We start from the raw sequence: 22,266 nt of genomic DNA, 5'->3' as shown, positions 1-22,266 counted from the left end.
AAAAAAAAAAAAAAAGAGTGACAGAGAAGAGAGAGAGAGAGAGAGAGACAAAGAGAAAGTCATAAAGATTCTTCAGGTCCTAAAACACACTGGTTCCCATTCCTCGACTGCTTTGGAAATGAACGAGGCTCTTTAGAGAGAATGTCTAATGGGGATAGGTAACGTGGTTAGCCCGCAGATGCCCTGGGCTATCAAGAACTGTCCAACTCATCCTCCCTTAGGCCAGGGCTGCTTGCCCCAGCCTAAAATGTAAATGGCACAAAATGATTTTCAGTAAGGGTGGTGGACTCATTGTAGGAAGGGGATTAAAGAGGGGCAGAGAGTGGGAATTTGGCCTTGGCAAACACAAGACAGAGGAAAAGGGACATTCCTCACACTCCTCCATTCTGCTGTGACGGATTCCATGCTCTGTGCCCCGGTGGTGAGCCAGCTGGGCAGCTCCAGGTCAGGCACAGTGAATTTGCTCTTGGGCAGTGAGTAGGTTCCTTCTTTGAAGGGATCGTGGCAAAGAAGCCCATAGGTATGTAGGGGCTCTGGACAGGGTCCCCCAAAAGTGTTCAGAGGTACAGCTGCCATGAGGTCTTGATCCAGAGGCCAGCCACTTCCTTCTCCAAAACTAAGTCCATCTCCAGATGAGAACTCAGGGGGACAGTGGTGCTGCCCAGGAGACTGAAGGTCACGTTCTCAGGAAGGAGGATGGGGTCAGGCTCCACAGTTATGGCTCTGATCACCGCAGGGTCCTTCCCTTAATCACAGTTATTCCAGGAAAAACTACTGAGCTTTTTCAGGTGAGCTTGTGAGAAGCAAGCCCAGGGCGATCTGGAGCGAAGCCTGCATCAGGGATTGCGTTCGAAGGGTGGGTCCAGGCGGAGCTAACTGCAAGGTCTGTGGTGGCAGCGGCGCCTCTAAATGGTTTCCTGCATTGGTGGTGAATATAATGATCTTTAAAAGCAACAGTAGATTGGAACAGGGATTGAGATGCTCATGTATGTTGAGATAAATCTTATTCTAGGAAATAATAATAATAATAATAATACATCCAATAAGTACAATCAGTGCTCACAATTCAGTGAGCTAGTTTTTAAAACAAAATTTCTTATTTACAAAACACTTATGTTTTCTCAAACTATGTGTAAGACATTTTTCTAAGTGGTTTACAAATCCTGCCTGCTTGAATTTTCATTCTCTATGAAGTAGGTACTATTATCCTTGCTATTTTACAGATGAAGAAAAGAAGACATGGAAAAGTTAGGCATTTGACCAAAGACTCAAGCCTAGTAAATGGTATAGAAGGTATTCAAACCTACACAGTCTGCCTGCAGATATTGTACCCAATTGCAATTGTTGAGTCAGTAAATATAAAGATCTCAGCAGTGTCTTCAGAGAGACAATTAAGTTTCTCAAAATAGAGGAGATATATATTGATCGTGTCATCATGAAGATATTTTGGTCAAAAGTCACAGAAGCAAGCCAAAACTAGCTAATAGAAAAGAGGAGATGTTATATAAACATTAAAAAGTTATTTTAAGAAAACTGAGAGACAAAATGAAGCTATCAGCATGTGAAAGAATAAAATATCAAAAAATAAAAACAAACCAGACATCCTGGGAAAATTCTCTATTTCTCCTCTAATTTCTTTCTTTTTGCTTCATTATCTCTCAAACTACTTCCTCAACTTCTTACTCCATGAGGCACGTCATGTAGAGTATAGTCTTTAGCTTTCAAGTTTATATCTTCTCCATTCAGGATCTCAGGTCTCGGTGACACTTTCAAATTCCTGAACGGAATCTCTATTGTTTGGCTTTGCTCTGGTGTCCACTTCTGGTCCAACTGACAGAAGCAAGTTGGTGAGGGACACAGAGCAGAGTTATGACAGCTAGGGGCAGTTCTCAAGAGAAAGGAGGTCACTTGTTTTGTATGAGATATCGCTAAATGTGTTTGTCAAAGATAGTACCTTAAAAACAGTGATGCATTGCTCAAGTGGGCATTCAATGTGGGGGAAGCCTGGAATAGTGTCAGGCTTCCAGCTTTGAGAGTGGTCTTTGGGAGCAGATCTCAGAACCATGAGAAAGAATTTGATAAAGAGCAAGGAAGGCAGCTAAAACACTCTTAGGTAAATACTTAAGGCTTAAGAAAAAAATGTAGCTTGAGGTAAAACAGGCACTTGTTATGAAATGCACTCATGGATTTGTTTCTAATGTACTTTATTTTGTGTTTACTTATTTATTTAATAATTATTTTTGAACATTTAATAGATAAGAAATATCATGCTGTTTTCCAGAGTCATAGATGACTAAAGCATGCACTTCCTTTTGTTCAAGGGGATAATAAAATATTACTTTAGTTTACATTGCACAATTATAACATCTATCTATATATCTGTCTATAAAAAAAAACCTATAGGAAAAAGAATATCTACTCATTTCACCATTCTTACTTAATATTATTCTAGAAATGTTGGGAAAAGGAATAAGACCAAAAAAGAACTTAGTCATAAGTTTGAGAAAAAAATCAAAATATAATTACCAACAGATTATATATTTACCTAGCAAGAAAACCCAAGAGAATCACTAGAACACTTTACAATGTTTGAGTTCAGTATGTTAAAACAAAAATATGAAATTATTATTTTTCTACTATTTGAGAAGTAATCTCTTAAAAATTAAATGGAAAGTAAAAAAATATATAAAGCAACCTAATAATAAAACAAAAATAATTTAATAAATAATAAACATAATACCAATAAAAAATTTAAGCATAAGTATACTGAACTGTGCAAAAGTGTTCAAAATTCTTAGCCAGAGTAAAATAGAGGATTTTAATAAGAGAAGCATAAAGCATTTCTCTACTGGAATACATAATAAATATTTTTCAATATATGCAAAAGAATTTTTTTCTAACACAACTGTACTCAACGTAAGTGTGAAGTTTATTTGGAAAAAGGTATGAGCTTAAAAAAGAGTAATCAAGAAAAGCTCCTAATCATAGATTTTAAGGTATACTATAATGCCATTATAATTATTGTGATATTTATACATTATTACATAGATCAATCGCAGAACAGAAAGTTCAAAATCTTTTCTCAGAATATATAACATTTTAGTTAATCGTAAAAGTAGCATCTTACAAAAGTTGAGAAAGAATGAATTATTCAATAAATGTCCTGGGGTACTCTGGATCACTACTTGGGAAAAATAACTGATTAAATCTGTTACTCTAATTATAAAATACATGAACAACATTTCCAGATGAAATAAATTCATGAATATTTAAAAAAAATTCAACCTAAAAAACTATTAACTAAAAATACAGATAAATATTTATGTAATCACATAGACTTAATCTTTATAAACATGAAATGAAAGACAAAAATCACAGTAAAAATACAGACATTTTTAGACTACATAAAAATATAAAACTTTTTTTGAGAAAAATAGTAATCTGTTAAAAGACATATAATCATTAAATTAGCAAATATTTGCTTAGACCTGGAATTTAAGAACCAGAAGACATTTTACATTTAAATGTTAAACGTATTCTATACTAGTCTTTTAGAGAGAAAAATAAATTATCTTGAAAATGCTAATATCTTATTATATCATATATCACCGTATTTTAATAAAATTATTCTCAGATTAAATATTTGGCAACTATTCATAAAAGTTTCAAGTAATCTATTTCAAATGACCTCCATTTCTTATCTGAATCAATGACAATAAAAGTTTCCAAATTTTCTCTTATAAGGGAGATTTTTTTTTTTTGTAAGGTCACCATTTGTTTTTTTCCTCACAGAAAATACCACAATGGTGCTTTTGTGACTAAACTACTAGGGTTATTGTGCTCATCACACTGGCATCAATGACAATGTTGCTGATGATGATATCTTCAGGATTCAGACTGTTAATCCATCATTGTACGTAGGTGAATACAACAAATTACTTTTACGCTGTTATGAAAATAAAATAAATTCCATGAGAGTAGGTTCCTATAATGAAACAGATCATGCATAGAAGACTTTGAATTTTGGTGCTAAGGCAATAACAGATTCTGTCAGATCCTGGTAACTTCATTTGACGAGAGTAATGTTTCTACTTTGTCTTCATTTAGGACAGCTTTGCTTCAGTGACTGGGAAACATGACAATGAGTTGTAACAGTTCAAACAGCTCTCACAACGGAATCCTGACGTGAAGCCAACCGACTTTTGCAAACAGGAAAATTAATGGTTTTCATAAATTTGTCCCTCATGGCATTATACAACTATAATTTTTTTAAAAGATAGGTATGTATCGATAATTGAAATAATAATAGCAGCCACAAAGAATATTCAAAATAAATTTAAGTTAGAGGCGCTCTGGCTGCAGTGGATATTTCTATTTGGAAATGCTTGTCAAAGTCCAAGTTTTATGCTGCAATGGTTTTATTCAGCCATGAGCTTGGATTTTAAGTCGAGAAAGCATGTATAGATTTCCCCAAGGACTGAGGCAGAGTAGTCAGAGGTATATGTTGAAAAACTGTTATTGGAGAAAACGAAGACGTTATTTTGGCTTAATTCTAGACAGAGATAATTATATTTAAGTTACTTAACAAATCTTTGATTCTTCAGAAAAACACAAGGTGAGATGTTTTTATTACATGCTGAGCTAGGTTCAGGAGACGTGAGCTCTAAGTCTTTTGCCGGTTGCTATCTGTTTGACCTTGGAAAATTAAATTTACTTATTTGGGTTAGGATTTTTCATCTGTAAAATAAGGAAAATTGATTTAGTTTATCCTGTCTATGAGAGGTCACTCTGAAGTATCAATTAATATTAAAAGGATAAGTTTTCTCAACGCCACCAAAGTAAAAGAGAGTGAAGATATCTAAACACAGGCCATAACATATGACACACATATGACAAAAAGGCAAGCGGGGTTATTTATGGTCAAACAGTGATTAGGAAAAATCTGTTAGATTGGGCCGCCAATGAAGGCAATAACTACGTACAATAAGCTTATTTGCAGTGGTTTCTTCTGCAATACGAGTAAAGTTTAGTTTTCTTGCTCTTGCTTCAAGATAAATATCAGTAGTTTTGTCCATTCAAAACACTCACAAATTCAACTCAAACAAGCCTGAGAAAAAGCCCGAGGAAATCTTTATTACTCAGTAAAGGAGAATTATATCTCACAAAACAGAGGAAATCTTTTAAAATTCACATTCTATCCCCCAAAATTCTATACACGTGACAGCTAATGAAATAACCCTATGACCCCAAACCCGAGTAATTTTGACTTCTTTTCACTTTTCCCTTTTCTTTAGTCAGAACCTTCTTCTCTTTTGAATATTCATTTCCTAACATAAGTTCTCATCTTTTCTATTAAAGCTTACACTGAGGTAAGAAATCGTGCAAGCCCAAGTGAAAACAATGACATTTTTAGAGCACCTATTATATATAGCTAGTCACTTTACCTTACATGATTGCATTTAGGCCTCCAAATCAGCCTATGATGTAGGCATTGTTATCATTCAAGCGGAAGTAGTTTCTGAAAGAGGTCTGACAACCTTTGAAACACTTTATAGCTTGAAAAAGGTTACTTTTGGAAGTGGAACACATCAACTTCTTTCTAATTCTTGATATATGGATTAGAAAAGGAAATATTTTGGTGTGAGATATTTATTTCACATGGCAAACTAATATAAAAATAAGACCAGACTTTTAAAATACCATTAATACCATCTCTTCAGAAATAAGTATTTTCAAATTAAAAAATCTATATTTAAGATTTTTTCTGTTATATATAGATATCAGTGTATGTTTATATTAGTGCATATGTTCATATGTATGCATGTATATGTGAACAGATACATATTTAGTGAAGAAATAAAAGGAAAAGATTATACACACACACACACCACAGCATATGTCAATGTTTACATAAAGAAGGATTAGCCTGCAAAGAAAGAGAAGGAACAATCAGAAGTTGGAGAAAAACACGAGAATGTCGTTTCATGTGGACTTCTGAACAGTCTTCCACTGGGGATAATTTGTGAATTTTGAACTTTCTGAGCACTTGCACATATCAAAATATCTATATTTTCACCTCAAAACTTGAATTGTAGATTGGGCTGATTTTAGGAATCTAAGTTGAATATTATTTTCTCTTAGAACATTGAAGGCTTTCCCTATGGTCTTCTGGTGTTCTGAGGGGCCACTGAGAATTTCAAAGGCCGCTCTTATTTAGATTCCATTTTACAGAGCTGGCTTTTGGTGACCAAAAACCTTTAGAATTTACTCACTATCACTGGAGTTCAGTAATTGTGCTGTTTGAATATTTTAGATGAGGGAGGGGTCATTAATGTTCATCCTCCTTAGCATGTATTTGACACTTTCAATATCTAGACTTATTTCTTTCAATTCTGACAGATTTTTTTATTTCTCCCACTCTAACTTTTATTCTTTGTCTTGCTGGAATTCCTAATATTGGATGGGGACTTCCTAGATAATCTTCAAATTGTAATCTATTGCTGCCTATTTCACATCACGTATCTTTTTGCTCAACTGTCTTTGAAATTTCCCAAACGTTATCTTCCAAATGTCCAGCCTTTCTAATGATTATATGCATAGTGTGTTTAATATATACACAAATAAATATATGATAAATATTTTATTTTTTATGTAACTACTGTTAGTTCCTGGTAGCCCATGCTTTTTAAAGTATCATTCTCTTTTAGTTTTATGGATGTGTTTTCATCTTCTGTTACTTTCTGTTCAGGATGTTCTCCATTTATCCCATAAGATTCACTCTCTATCCTTCTTCCCCTCCTTTGTGATCCTAGATGATCCCTGTGGTCTGAGTCATATGGGTTGCATCACTAGAGCTCCCTCGTCCTCTGGCATCTGGTTGAGATTCAACACAAGGGTCATGGGCAAGAGATCAGAGGACGGACAGAGACGTACAGGAGAGTATTTATTCTCCTCACTTCCTCCAGTCAGGCTGTGGATTGGCAGTAAATTGTTTTCTCTTTCAAAGGACACAGCTTGTGTCTGGAGGCCCTCTTTTATATTTACAACTCTCTTAGTTCTTGATAAATATGTTTTCTCAACCTCTTCAGACGTATGGGTGATCAAAATTCCATGCCTTGTCTAGGCCAGGGATGCTTTAGCATCTCTCGTTAGTCGCTCTTAATGTTAAAAACTGGTAAATAGTGCCATCATTGGAGTTTCCATAGTCTCACATTTTGTGTGTATCATATTTTGTTGCCAGCATCTTGACTGATCTAATGTATTGATCTAATGTATTAAGAATACATTAATGTATTAATGTTTTTGGTTTTTTGCCAAAGCTTTTCAAAATTTTTTACTCCTACATTATCTTTGTTTACTTTGGGCTTCTTTTTCTGTTTTTCTTTTCGTTCATCAAATCCTTTGTGTATTTTTGCTCATAACTAAAATAGAGGCACTAAAATTTTGGTAGAAACTTTTTTTAAACAGAAGGCTTCACTTTAGAGTGATTGAGACACAATTTGATTATTTTATTTATGGACCCCTCAATAGTAGGAGTACTTGTGTTTCCTTTTCTCTGGGAATAGTCAGTTTCACCAGAGAAGCATCTTCTAATGTCTTACCTAGAAAGTGTATGTCTGACTCTCACTATTCATGGGACAGACCAATGTGTCTGGTTGAATTTCCAGTAGGATCCTCTTCTGCTTTCTTTACAGTGCTTGGTGTCCTTGGTTTGGGGCCCCTATGCTTCAATTTCTCTGTAAATGAAATCTTTACTTTCCTGCTTAGTAGAGGAGTGATTACATGGCAGTGCTGAATCTGAGAAAGGATCAAGGGTTTCACTGCTCCTTATACAGACTTTTCAACACTATTCCTGATTTCAACCCCTGCTTCAACACAGTATTTTCCACAGTATTTTGTGCCATCAGTTCCTTAGTCCTTTCAGAATATTGCAGTATGTATATTGGCCTGATTTTCATTTCATCTTCAGGGATTCGATCATCAATTTTTTAAGATATGTATGCTTTTTATAGTCTAAAATTACACTGATATCTTTCAAGTCTTCTTGTCCATTGTCTTAGTGTGTGTTTATAGTAAAATTATTTATACCTTTGTTATGATATATTATTAGAAGGAGTTTAAGTTCTCAGCAGCAATCTGAACACAGCAAATCTCTGTAAAAATTTTAAACTTGTTAAGATTGTGGTGGGCAGAGATCATTGTTTCTAATAGACACATCCCCTCTAAGGATTTTTTGGCTTCCATAAGGATGGAGAATTAAAGAAAACAATTGTAAACACTTCCTACAGAGTTGTTTTATGGTTATTGTGCATCCCTGGCTTTGAAGAAGTATACTTAGAGATAAAACATCAACTTCTGTTGTTGCAGGAAGTCAGGGACCCCAAACAGAGGGACTGGCAGGAGCCATGACGGATGGACATAAATTGTGAAGATTTCATGGATATTTATCAGTTCCCAAAGAATACTTTTATAATTTCTTATGCCTGTCTTTACTTTAATCTCTTAATCCTGTTATCTTTGTAAGCTGAGAATGTATGTCACCTCAGGACCACTATTGTACAAACTGATTATAAAACATGTGTGTTTGTACAATATGAAATAAGTGCACCTTGAAAAAGAACAGAAAAACAGCGATTTTCAGGGAACAAGAGAAGACAATCGTAAGGTCTGATTGCCTGCAGGTTCAGGCAGAAGAGAGCCATTTTTTCTTCTTGCAGAGAGCCTATAAACGGATGTGCAAGTAGGGAAGATATCACTGAATTCTTTTGCCAGCAAGGAATATTAATGATGAATACCTTGGGGAAGGAATGCATTCCTTGGGGGAGGTCTATAAACGGCTGCTCTGGGAGTGTCTGTTTTATGCGGTTGAGATAAGGACTGAAATATGCCCTGGTCTCCTGCAATACCCTCAGAATTATTAGGATGCAGAAAAAAACTCATCCTGGTGAATTTGAGCTCAGATCGGTTCTCTGCTCAAGGCAATATGTGCACAGCTGAACATAGACTAGGAATTTTTGATTTTGCCCTTTGCCTGGTGATCTTTGCTTTACCCTTTGCCTTGTGATCCTTATTGGCCTCAGAAGCATGTGATCTTTGTTCTCCTTTTTGCCCTTTGAAGCATGTGATCTTTGTGACCTACTCCCTGTTCATATACCCACTCCCCTTTTGAACTCCTTAATAAAAACCTGCTGGTTTTGTGGCTCAGGTGAGCATCATGGTCCTACCAATATGTGATGTCACCCCCGGAGGCCCAGCTGTAAAATTCCTCTCTTTGTACTCTTTCTCTTTATTTCTTAGCTGGCCAACACTTAGGGAAAATAGAAAGAACCTATGCTGAAATACTGGGGCCACTGAAACATTTACAATGTCAAGTATATCTTTGTTCACAAGATCAAAATAATATGGTTGGTGTTTTTCTGCTATACCTTTAATAGTTCACTTTTATCAACTGCAATGTGAAACAATATCAAGAATACAAAAAACCTAGAAGTGAATTAAACACACACACACACGTGCACACACATCAACTCAATAATTTGTTTTGCTACATTTTTTTCTAGGTCCTTTGTTCTTGGGTTTATCCTCATTCTTTTTTATATGCTTCAAACTCCTTGAATACGTATTGGCAACAGTCAATCATCTTCTAACATAGGAAGATAATTATTTTCTAAAATTATTTATTTCTGTAATAGTAGCATATAAATGAGAATTCCAAAATAAAACAAAAATATATTCTGACTGAGGGCCAAGCTCTTTTTAATATTTATTTATTGATTGATTTATGAGACAGAGTCTCACTCTGTTGCCCAGGCTGGAGTGCAGTGGTATGATCTCAGCTCACTGCAACTTCTGCCTCCTGGGTTCAAGCAATTCTCCTGCCTCAGAATCTCAAATAGCTGGGACAACAGGTGTGCATCACCATGCCTGGATAATTTCCTTCTTAATATTTAAATAAAAGTTATAACATGAATAACAATTTTTTATGAAATAATTTTTGTAACATACCTTTACTAATGAAAATCTGAAGCCTCTGTAAAATTTCAGTTTAACTTTAATATGATACCTAGCATTTTAGAGTTTTTCATGTAAGAAAATTTGTTGGGCAATTTAGTCTTGAAATACCCTAATGATCTTAAATTATTTTTTGTATGACTTTAAACTTTTATGCCAAATATGCTATATAAAAACATAACTGTACTGCTTACTTTTTAATGCACATTATTAAAGAAGCCCATTTTCATTAAAATGTAAGATTTGATAATCTAAGACATTTTTCAATTAACTAAAATATTGGAGCTGAATGTGGGATTCTTCAGTAATACATATATTACTACTATATAGTCAATATATAGATTATCTTCAAATATTATATTAATGTTTGTGAATAGTCATACATTTTATGCAGAATAAAATATGTCCAGTAAGTGAAGCTATTTGAGATTAAATTACATTAGCAGTTATAGTCAGAAAATGCACTGTGGGTAATGAAAAAGATTGATATGTTAGAGAATTGACCTACAAAGGTACCTATGATAAATAATTATAGCTAACATTTATAAAGAATGTAAAATGTGCCAGACACTGGACATATATTTATTTGCATAATTCTAAAAATAATCCTTTGAAGTAGATACTGTTATCATCCCTGTTTTGAAGGTGGAGAAACAGAGGACCAGAAAGGTTAAGTACTTTGTTCAATGTCACAGAACTAATAAGTGGCTATTGCAGGATAAAGCATGTGATTTTCAAGAAAAATGAATTTTCTGATTTCTATATAAATTTAGAACATTTTAGTTAATTTCACAAATATTTTACAGACTTAAAAGACTGGATAGTATTTTGGCAGGTCTTCTAATGTATCCTGCCTGTTCCAAGAAAGATTATTCAAGTATCAGCTTAAAAACATATGTATGTAATTTTGGAAGTTATATATATATAGTTTGAAAATAAATTATGCAAGTTTTATGCTTTTTGAATATTTGATGTCTGAACACCACATATTTCTGAGTTTTTGAAAGATGTAACAATTCATGAAATCAAGCAGTTTCTAAGGAATGGTTCAAAAAACTTTTCTTCAAAGGCCAAATCACAAAATAGGATCTACATACAAATACTCATTGTTTCAATGATCTATTGCTGCTTAACAAAATAAAGGGCTAAAAAACCGATCATTTCATTTCATTTGGCTAAAATGCATGAGTATGAAATTCAGATGGCCCTCCTTTGGGCAATGTTTCTGCTTTATGTGACTTCAGCTGGGGTCGTTTACTCTGTTGCATTCAGCTGGTAGCTGGGCTGTGCTGGACGCTTCAAGAGGATTCATGCAGGTGACTAATGAGAAATCTCCACGTGGCTTTCCTCTCTACATGAAGCGTAGTTCTTTTTTTGTGAGATTGTCAGGGCTTTTCATAGAGATGTGCTTTCAAGGAGACCAAACCTGGAAAAAAAAAAAAGCTAAAAGATACATATCTCACAAATATTTGTTCATACATATTTAGAGAGTTTACATAAATTTTTATAGACATTGTATATATATTTATATATACATTATACAGGTTAACAATATACATATTTGAACTCATACATATTTTTATATTTAAATTTTATACATATCTATATTTATTGTCACATGAATATTGTACTAATATATTAAAAGCTTTGGAATTGGCTTTTTTTTTTTTTTTTTTTTTTTTTTTTTTTGAGACGGAGTCTCGCTCTGTCGCCCAGGCTGGAGTGCAGTGGCGTGATCTCGGCTCACTGCGAGCTCCGCCTCCCGGGTTCACGCCATTCTCCTGCCTCAGCCTAGTAGCTGGGACTACAGGCGCCCACAACCGCGCCCGGCTAATTTTTTTGTATTTTTTTTTAGTAGAGACGGGGTTTCACCGTGGTCTCGATCTCCTGACCTTGTGATCCGCCTGCCTCGGCCTCCCAAAGTGCTGGGATTACAGGCGTGAGCCACCGTGCCCGGCAGAATTGGCTTCTAAGAATGTCTTTTATCATCGTATTTAGAGATGTTAAATAAATTACTAGTATGAATATTATATGACCTTAAAGCTTTGTCTTCATATTGTTTGTTTAAATTTTAAATGTCTATAAATCATTATAGGTTCATATAATTAGCTAACATCTCAATGTACAATATAAACTTAGAGGCGTATCCTTTTTTAAATATTTCAAATGGCTATCTTGGTAATTTAAAAAGCATTTGGGCAGCTTTTTTTCTGATGTGATTAGGTTTTTATCCTCTCTTCTGGTCAAATTAGAACTTCCTGGGAGAGAAGGGAAAGCACCAGCTCCTATTTTCTCACTGCTCATGTGTGTTTTGTTATTAGCATAAACCTTAGTCTTTAGCTTATGTGCAAAGAGCATTTTTAAATTTTTTTTGAGACAGAATCTCGCTCTGTATCCCAGGCTGGAGTGCAGGGTGGCGCCATCTCGGCTCACTGCAACCTCCACCTCCTGAGTTCAAACAATTCTTCTGCCTCAGCCTCCTAAATAGCTGGGATTACAGGCATGCACCACCACGTCTGGCTAATTTTTGTATTTTTAGTTGAGACGGGGTTTCCAGTAGAGCTTTTTGACTGTTTCAACCTACAGAGTAGTCAGGAAGTGACTTCCAAGGGAATATAGATTTCCCCTAGCTTCTTTCTCTCTCTTTCTCTCTCTCTCTCTGTCTCAATGCTTCCTTTTTGATCGCAGCCACCATGCTGGGAGGCCATGTGTAGTTATTCTTGCTGACAGTCTGAGAGACAATATTAATTGTGAAGCATGTGAGTGAGGAATCCTTCAGATGTATCTAGTCTTCAACTGCATTCCCCAACTGATGTTTGCAGAGCAAAGACAAGCTGTCCTCATCAAGCCCTGCCGAAATTGCACATGCATGAGCTAAAAAAGTTATTTTACTGTTTTACAGCACAATATTGTTTTGTTTCACAGCAAAAAAACAATACTATATTGTTTTACAGCAAGTTTGAGGAAGTCTTTAATTTTGTACTTGTTAACTAGAACAGGAAGGCAGTATATTTTGCTTATGTTTCCATGGACTGTCTTGCACACACCGTTATGATAACAGTCGACCCAGCTTATAATTAAGAAATTCACAGTTAATTGAGGTTTGGGCAAAAGAGCAAAAATACTTCCTTCTGTCAATATTATAAAACATGAGCTATTATTTAGCATAATGAAAACCCCTATATACAAAACCAATATGTTGACCCAAATATCATTCTCTCTGAGACTTCCCCCATGACATTTATTTCTTGGATAAATATAATGTTATCATGTTGAAATGAAGGTGCTAATGTATTAAACTCTTATCAGATATGAATAAATGAAATATTTCATATCCTAAAGTGTTTTTCACCATTGAAGTATGTGAACTGAAAAAAAGAAGAATTTTTTTATTTTTTTTAAAGAGGGACTTAAATGTGTGATTTTCTGGAGGAAAAAGATATTTTGGAAACATAGGGTGGAGCTGATGAAACTCTGATTACTTGTAGTGAAGAGCAAAGGTATCAAAGATGTGTAACAAAGCTTTGACAGGAACCATGAGTGACTCCAGGACGAACGTTATATCTTAGACATTTTTGTTGAAATAGGTTTGCTTACCTCTGTCCAAAGAATTTTGACTGTAATGTATTTTTTTTTCCTATTCTGTCAGATTTAAGGGCTCATTATTGCTCAATAAAAGTTACTGCTGCTATTGTACATATGATTGTTAGGAGGATAGAAAAGTGTTAACTGGAGACTGACGTTTTTGTTATTTTTACTAATCCAGGCATGTTTGTGGCCTTAGGGCTTGGATAAGCTTGTAACCATTGAAAAGAACAGGTAGAGATAAATATCAAAGATCCACAAGACAGTCTGACTCAATATGGAGAATGAAAAATGAATCCAATGAAATATGTATGTGGGCTGGAAGTCCCTGATGCAGCAAGTCAAGATATGGATTATTTTAGAAATGGTATAAATTTGAGAAGTGTATAAACTAACAGACTCTTTTATTTAGCTTGAAGCTGCAATTAACTGTCTCATATATGTTGACCTAATGTTCAGTCCATTGCTGACACCTTTCATACTAGTAGGCTTGTTTTTGTTTTGTTTTGTTTTTGTTTTTGTTTTTGTTTTTGTTTTGGTAGAGAAATAATCAGTTCCTTCGCACTGTGATTGTTAAACCAAAACATTCAATACTCTCTCTATCCAAGCAAAGATTCATTTTATTGTAAATGTCACTAGCTTTCAGCATTGCAAATTTCTTCACTAAAATTTTGCTTATACTAAAATATAATCCCTGGTAAATAAGCAGGATACTTTATAAAAGTATCTTTTCCCTCCACATTCCTTTAGACAGTTTAATATGTTTTACTATATATTAATGTCATCTTATTATGTTAGCTAAGCAATTTTAATGTGGTAATTTAACATATAATGAAATCACAGTATAAGATACTCTTAATAAAGCACATTTGTATTAAGTTAGTCATGGTTTGTGATTGTTCAGTTATAGATGATTTACCTAGTATACATTTTTAATAATTTTCTATCTCCAGTTAGTAAAAATTAAACAATTCATTGTTTTATGATAAGAAAACTTAGTAATGAAGATTTAGTTGATGCAAATTTAGGCAAATTTGAATTTTCCTAATTCACTTAATTCAAGAGGTTCTATTATTAGAAAAAAAAGCTTCTTACCCAAGTTTAATGATTTGACAATAGTTAATTTTTTTAATCGTCTTAGAATTATTTTAATAATGGTGGCAAAGTCTCAAAAAATTTATTTATTTTAAAATACACTTTACTTTTCAGAAGAGTTTCAGGTTCACAGCAAAAGTAAATAGGAGGTACAGACATTTCACATACACCCTTTGACACCACAAATGGACAACTATCCCACTATCAACATCCGCCACCAGAGCAATAGTTTTTTTTCAATTAATGAACCTACACTGACACATTATTATCACCCGAAATCCATAGTTTTCGTTAGGACTCACTCTTGGTACTGTACATGCTGTAGGTTTTAGCAAGTATATGATGACAAGTATCCACCATTATAATAATACCATACAGAATAGTTTCACTGCTCTAAAAATCCTCTGGGCTCTGCCTATTCATCACTCCCTCTCTCCTAAACATTGGCAACCACTGCCTGTAATTTTGCCTTTTCCAGAATGTCATATAGTTGGAATCACAGTGTACATAGTGCTTTCATTTTGGCTTATTTCGTTCAGTAATATGGATTTAAGTTTTCTTCATGTCTTTTCACGCTTGATAGCTCACTTCTTTTTAGTGTTAAATAATGTCTCATTGTCTGGATGTATCAAAGATTATCCACTCACCTACTGGAGGACATATTGGTTGCTTCTCGAGTTTGGCCAATCATGAATGAAGCTGCTATGTTCAAGTTTCTGTGTAGACATAAGTGTCAATTTTGTGTGAACAAAAATACCCAGGAATGCAATTACTGCCAACAAATGGTAACAGTATGTTTAGTTTTGTAAGAAACTGTCAAACTGTCTTCCAAAGTGGCTGTACTATTTTGAATTTTCACCAGCAATAAATGAGATTTCCTATTTCTCCATATGGTTGCTAGAATTTGGTGTTGTCAGTATTTTGGATTTTGGCCATTCAAATAGATGTATAACGGTGTATCATTGTTATTTTGATTTGCAATGCCCTAATAACATATGATGTTGAATACCTTTTCTTATGCTTATTTGCTATCTGTATATCTTCTTTATTGAGGTATCTGATCTGGTCTTCTGCCTATTTTAAAATGGGGTTGTTCATTTTCTTATTGTTGAGCTTTAAGAGTTCTTTGTATATTTTGGATAACTGTCCTTTACAAAATATGTCTTTTGCAAATATTTTCTCTCAGTCTGTGACTTGGCTTCTCATTCTTTTGATAGTGTCTTTGGTAGAGCAGGAGTTTGTCACTTTAATGAAGTCCAGCTTATCAATAACTTTTGTTAATTTTCTTTTACAGAAAAAGTCTCCTCATATTGTCCTGTTAACTGCATAGCTATTTACAAATCTGGTCTAGACATAATTTTATTTCTTGGTTTGCTCCTTTCAAAAATGTTGCTGCTGTATTTCTGTAGTTTATATTCAGTAATAATACTTTCTAATTTCCCTAAAACCAAATATGTAAGGTGCATCCATGATACAAGCTCTGTTTGTTGATGAGTGAATAAGGAATGAGGACTGGGAGAGAGATTTAACTCAGCTTGTGATATGAAAGTGATGTGACTTTAGTTTATTTTCTACATTTAGGAAAAATAGTGTTATGATTCAATAGAGAAACAGAACCAGTAGGGGATATACATTATATGCTGTTTTCCAAAGAATTTGTTTACGTGATTGTGGGCCTGGCTAAGCAAGTTTGAAATATGTAGAGGAGGATGTCAGGAAGGGCAGGATAGAGCTATCAGGCATGGGTTGAAGCTAATTTTTGCAGGTGGAATTTCTTCTTCAGAGAAGACCCAGTTCTGATCTTAAGACATTCGGATTGATTGAATCAGGTCCACATCTTATACTTTCTTTTACTTAAGGATAATGTCTTTTACTTAAAGTTAACTGGTTATGGGCTTTAATCACTTGTACAAAATTCTTCACAACAAAACTTCGATTAGTGTTTAATTGAATCAATGAGTGCTGTAGATTAGCCAGGCTGACACACAGAACTGACCATCACAATCTAACTTTAATCAACTTGGCATGCATAAATGTCTGTTTAAACTTTATTTAATCTCCAAATAAAGACAATTTAATCACCAAATAAAGACAACAATGAAGTCATACTTCTACTTAATATAGGACAACTATTTTGCATTCCACCAAAAACTTGCTAATTCTTTACTCCAAAAAGAAGGAAAAGTCCTTAGGTGATGTTCACTCATCTTCTTTGATACCCTAGAGTTAAATACTAAGATATAAAGATATTTATCATCAACAGATCTTATGTTAGATAATAAGAGGATGAGAGGGAAAAATAAAAATGTTTGATTTGTATGTATACAAATATATTCATAACAAAATAGGAAAAACATAATAACTATTACTGTCCTCCCATCTACAACTGGTCACGTGATCATAGTTGGTACCATTAGTAACAGAACTACCTTCTTTCTATTCTCATTCCATAGCCTCTTTATCTTCAGCAAGCAGCTTAGCTGATTGTGGTTCTTTGCTTGGTGGGTTGACCCAAACTTCCATTCCTGAATGACTTGAAATTTTAATAGTCCAGTCTGAATTGGGTTGCTGCACTTTTCAATTAACTCTAGTCATAGGACACGGTAGAACTAAGAGATGCCCTAAGAGATCTATTGTACTCCAGACACTCTTTCTTACCTCCATTATGAAGTAGCAGTTGTATTTCCCTTTGGCAATCAGGATCAATCACTCAAACCAATACAGTAACCCCCTTCTTTGCTTGTAGATTCAAACTCATAAGTAGCCCAAATTGGGCTGGTAGTTTGAATTTCCAATAAAATCATTACTGTGTCTCCTAGTAGAAGCACTTGTCCATTTGAAATTAAAAACTCTAGATGAAAAGAATCTAAGATTGCCAAGACAAGAAGCAAAAAATTTTGCTAGTGGATTATTGCTGGGTAATAAGGAGCCACTCCCATTTCCATCTTTTGATTTCTGGATGATAAATGCTGGTTACTGGGAAAACACCACCATTTATTTAATGTTAATTGAGAGCAAGTACTATATCCTAGGAGACATTGCCCCAGCCCTATAAGGTGTGGCTACCTAACTCATAACGTAACTGAATCTTCAAAAGGCCATTCTACTAATCAATCAAGGCAGCCGCTTCAGAATGGTACATCCTGAACATGGTAAGACCAGTGACTTCCATGAGCATGGACCTGTTGCTATACTTTATTTACTACGAAATGAATTCTTTGGTGAAAAGGAATGTTACATGAAATACCATGGTGGCAACCTAGACATTCAGTAAGTTTGTGGATGATAGTTTTTGCAGAAGTATATAGTTAAGACAAATCCTTATAAAATAAGTATTTATTTCAGGAAGAAAAAAAAAAATTCTGCTCATTCCATAATAGAAGCTGTTCAATACAATCAGTCTGCCACCAGAGAACTGGCTGATCATCTCAGGGAAATGTGCCATTTGGAGACAGAGTGTTGGTCTTCGCTGCTGGAAAATTAGCAACCTCACGGTGGAAATAGTCAAACCAGCCTTGGTGAATGGTAGCCTATGTTTCTGAGCCCATGCGTAACCCCTATTCTTCTCACCATGTCCACTTTTTTTCATGAGCCCAGTGAGCAATGACAAGACTGGCTGTGAAAGAGACTGGCTGACATCCACAGGAAAGGTCAGCTTAGTCACTTTATCAGTAAAATCCTCCTGTACTGAGGTCACTCTTTGATGAGACTTCACATGGGAGACAAATATCCTCATATTATTTCCCCTGAGAAAATTGTAGCCACACACTTCATCCCCACACCTTCTTGTCACCGGTTGTCTGATCATATTCTGTCCAAGTCTTTGACCCACCTAGCCAAACTACTGGGCACAGCCCATAGATCTAAATAGATATATACTTCTCTCCATGTCTGCTTTCAGGAAAAATAAACAACCAAGTAGACTGTTTAAAGTTCTGCCCTAACCCGTAGGGCTGTTTCTCAAATGGGTGTAGTGCTGCAGCTTTGCACTTTCATCTGGTCCCTGCCAATTATGCAAAATAACTTCTAAACTAGGCCTGAGTTTTCTCTTTCTCAGTCAACTGATATTAGAGTACTGTTCATGAAACCATCATTTCGCCTATCACAAGTAGAAAGTTAATAACTAAGATTTAAAAAGATGTATATTATATGTATATATGTAAATATATATATATATGAGAATTTAAAGGTGCATGATGGAAAGAGACAAGATAAAGATATTTGGCATTCATTGTCTACAAAGAACACAGATAGTAAAAAATATGAATGGTGAATACAGCTGTGTGTGTACACATGTAGTAAACAATAAAGTTTAGACAGTAGTAGTTTACATGTTTGGGTAGATAGCAACAAGTAGAAGTATGCATTAATATAGGAAATATTATAGAATAATAAATTTTTGATGTCTAAAGTGGCCTGAAAAATTGCCTCATCCAAACTCCTTTTTTAAAGATTCCTTTTAGTTGTTTTTCTAATAATCCTTTCTAGGTTTCCCTCTCAAGCTGAAATTGCCAGTAAAGACAACCGATTTGAATTTACTTAGATATAATATTTTTTCTCTGTTTTCCTGACATGCCCTGTGCTTCCAACTGCCATTAAGAGTTTATATTTATATATAGCACAATGATAGGGAAATAACCAAGCATATTTAGTTTCTAATATGGGCATTCACAATCTGTGCCATATAAAAAACATGGCTAGAAAAAGTACTGCAAACTAAAACTAGCCATTACATTTTACCTTGCACAACACGAGTTTAAACTGTGTAGGTTCACTTGTGTGAAGTTTCTTCTGACTTTGCCTGAGACAGTGAGACAAATCTCTCCTTTTCCTCCTCCTCCTCACCCTGCTCAATGTGAAGATGATAAGGAAGAACTTTATGATGGTTCACTTGCACTTAATGAAGAGTAAATCTTTTTTCCCTTCTTTATGATTTTCTTAATAACATTTTATTTTCTCTATCCACTTTATTAATAATACAGTACATATAATACATATGAGATACATGATCTGTCAATTTTCTGTTTATGTTATTGGTAAAGCTTCCAGTCAACAGCAGGCTATTGACCTAGTTGCCTATCAATAGTGGATTGGATAAAGAAAATAGGGTACATGCGTATCATGGAACACACAAGCATAAATAAGAACAAAAGTATGTTCTTTACAGCAGCATGGATGAAGCTAGAGGCCATTATCCTAAGTGAATGAATGCAGGAACAGAAAACCATACTGCAGGTTGTTACTTATAAGTGGGAGCTAAACAATGGGTAATCATGGACATAAATCCACCAACAAGAGACAGTAGAGACCACTAGAGGGGAAAGAATGGAAGGGAAGCAAGGTTTGAAAAACTGACTTTTGAGTATTTTAATTAGTACCTGGTTGATGTGATCAATTGTGCCCACGTTCTCAGCACTATGCAGTATACCTAGGTAACAAGCTAGCATATGAACCCCCTGATTCTAAAATACAAGTTGAAATTATATACCATGTTGACTTTTAGACCATGTTGACTTTTAGAATGAAAGGGGGAACTATTAATAATTACATAGGACCAAAAGGTATAAATTTCAACTGTGCCTAGAAGATTCAGAATGATCATGCTAACCTTATTGCAAATATTGGACTGATTGCCCGAACTCTACTCCTTGCAATGAACTTAAATAAGAGGATAGCAAACCTCTCTCAGAACTGTAGATATAAGGATTTATAGGACATCGAGTAGGCACGTAATATGTTTTTTGAAAAATAATTAGAGAGAATAAGAAGGGGGAAATACGAGTGTTCTTCCTATAATATTATCACTATTGTTTGTTTTTTCCTCTTTTGATCTCTTGGCTTTTTTCTCTTCTTATTTCATTAGTTTTTCTCTTCATGCTTGACTATTTACATTGGAAAATATAGGTAAATAATAAAAACTTCTTTATGTAGCATTTTTTCTGAAATTAAGCATATTCAGAAATATCTATATGCCTAAATATCTTAGAAAATCAAGGCTTTGAAATTTATTAAAACTTAATAGAATATTTTGCAAAAGTTTTTTAAATTCCAGAGTAGTATTTTTTAAAGAACATAATTGCAAATATTTCCCACTCCATTTCCTCAAATTATGCAAGAAAATGCATATTTTTGCTTTCTAAGTCCTCTTAGAAAATTTTAAAAGGTAGAAAACTCTTAATTTTAAAAGATATTCTTTTAATGCCATTTCTTGATTATAATTATAAATAAAAGCAACACAGTTCTACTAGGGATTATTAAAACATATCACATTAAGAATGAGAGCCCTGTTTATTTTTCTCAACTACAAAGCCTGAAACCTTTTTACTGAATAAAGAAAATCTAGCTTATTTTCAGCCATAAATAGTGCTTCTGGGGACTTGACAATTTCGGAGTTTCTGCTTATGGCTAATAATTTATTCCACATGTAAATGCAAATTATCATAAACTTTACATCCATTTGTTAAAACTCCCATTCTGTCATTTTTCCCCTTTATTGTAAATTTCAATCTTATAAGACCAGATTTCTTTCTTTACATTGACAACATGACTTTTCTCAGTGCCGGTGAATGACCCTTAACAAAATAAAAATTAGAAAGGACTTCCTTCTTTCTATACAGTTGTATTTGAGCAAATAATCCTCTGCTTCTTAATTGTTCTTAAGATATTTCCAACAAAGAAGTCTTAGAGAATCTCTGGATTTGGGGATTATTTTATTTCCTATGAAAACTATGTTTAACCTCTCAACCTCTCAATACATAATACGATTGAAAATCGTACTTTAGTGGGCATCACTGTTTTCTGAAAGATATAAATACTTTCATTTTGACTTTTCTTAGGTAAAGATAAGTTCTTAAGCACTGCCTCTTCTATGTGTAGAGAAGTAAAACAAAATGTGAGCCTCTATTAGATTTCTTTTATTTCAATAAAAATTTTGAAAATCTTTGAATATTTAAATTAATACAAGTTTCACAAAGAGGCAGATTTTTCTCCATACAATTAAATGTTGAAGATTGAAAGAGTTAATGTACTTTTGCTACTATTGTTATTTTAAATTTATTGATATGATACTTAGGTAATCTATGCATCCCATTTCAAAATAACAGCAACTGGACATGAGGGTACAGAATGTGTATGTGAAGATTTTATTCTCCACACTATTCCCTTTCCAAAGTCTCACTCTTCTGAGACAGTTTTTTTTTTTTTTAGTTCTTCGAAAGATTACATTATACATTTATATTTTTATATTTAAAGAACATAATCACAAGTATTTCCCACTCCATTTCCTCAAATTATGCAAGAAAACACGTCTTGGACAGAAACACATATGGATGAGGAGTAGGCCGGTGGATGAAGATCCCCAGGATTTCCAAATACAGAAAAGTTAATTTGAGGGTTAGATTTCACTGTTGCTGTCATAGCTTAAATTTAGTTTGCATCAGAGACTATGGAGGTCTAAGAAGATTCTAATCCTGCTTAGGCTCTCTCTTGCATAGCAACTTGCAAATAGTTCAGTAAAAAACAATGCAGAAAATTGTGCATCCTTGGCAATGAGAACAGCATGTGCAAAGACACAGA

General features: G+C 34.3%; 1 pseudogene; it reads right to left on the bottom strand.

The window, feature by feature from the left end:
- Positions 1–217: 217 nt before the first annotated feature.
- Positions 218–22,266, bottom strand: part of LOC126948925 (uncharacterized) — a 42,943-nt pseudogene continuing 20,894 nt past the window's right edge.

The sequence above is a fragment of the Macaca thibetana genome, chromosome 2, assembly GCF_024542745.1.
Source record: "Macaca thibetana thibetana isolate TM-01 chromosome 2, ASM2454274v1, whole genome shotgun sequence".
NCBI classification, from domain to species: domain Eukaryota; kingdom Metazoa; phylum Chordata; class Mammalia; order Primates; family Cercopithecidae; genus Macaca; species Macaca thibetana.
This window is presented reverse-complemented; position numbering and strand designations above follow the sequence as displayed.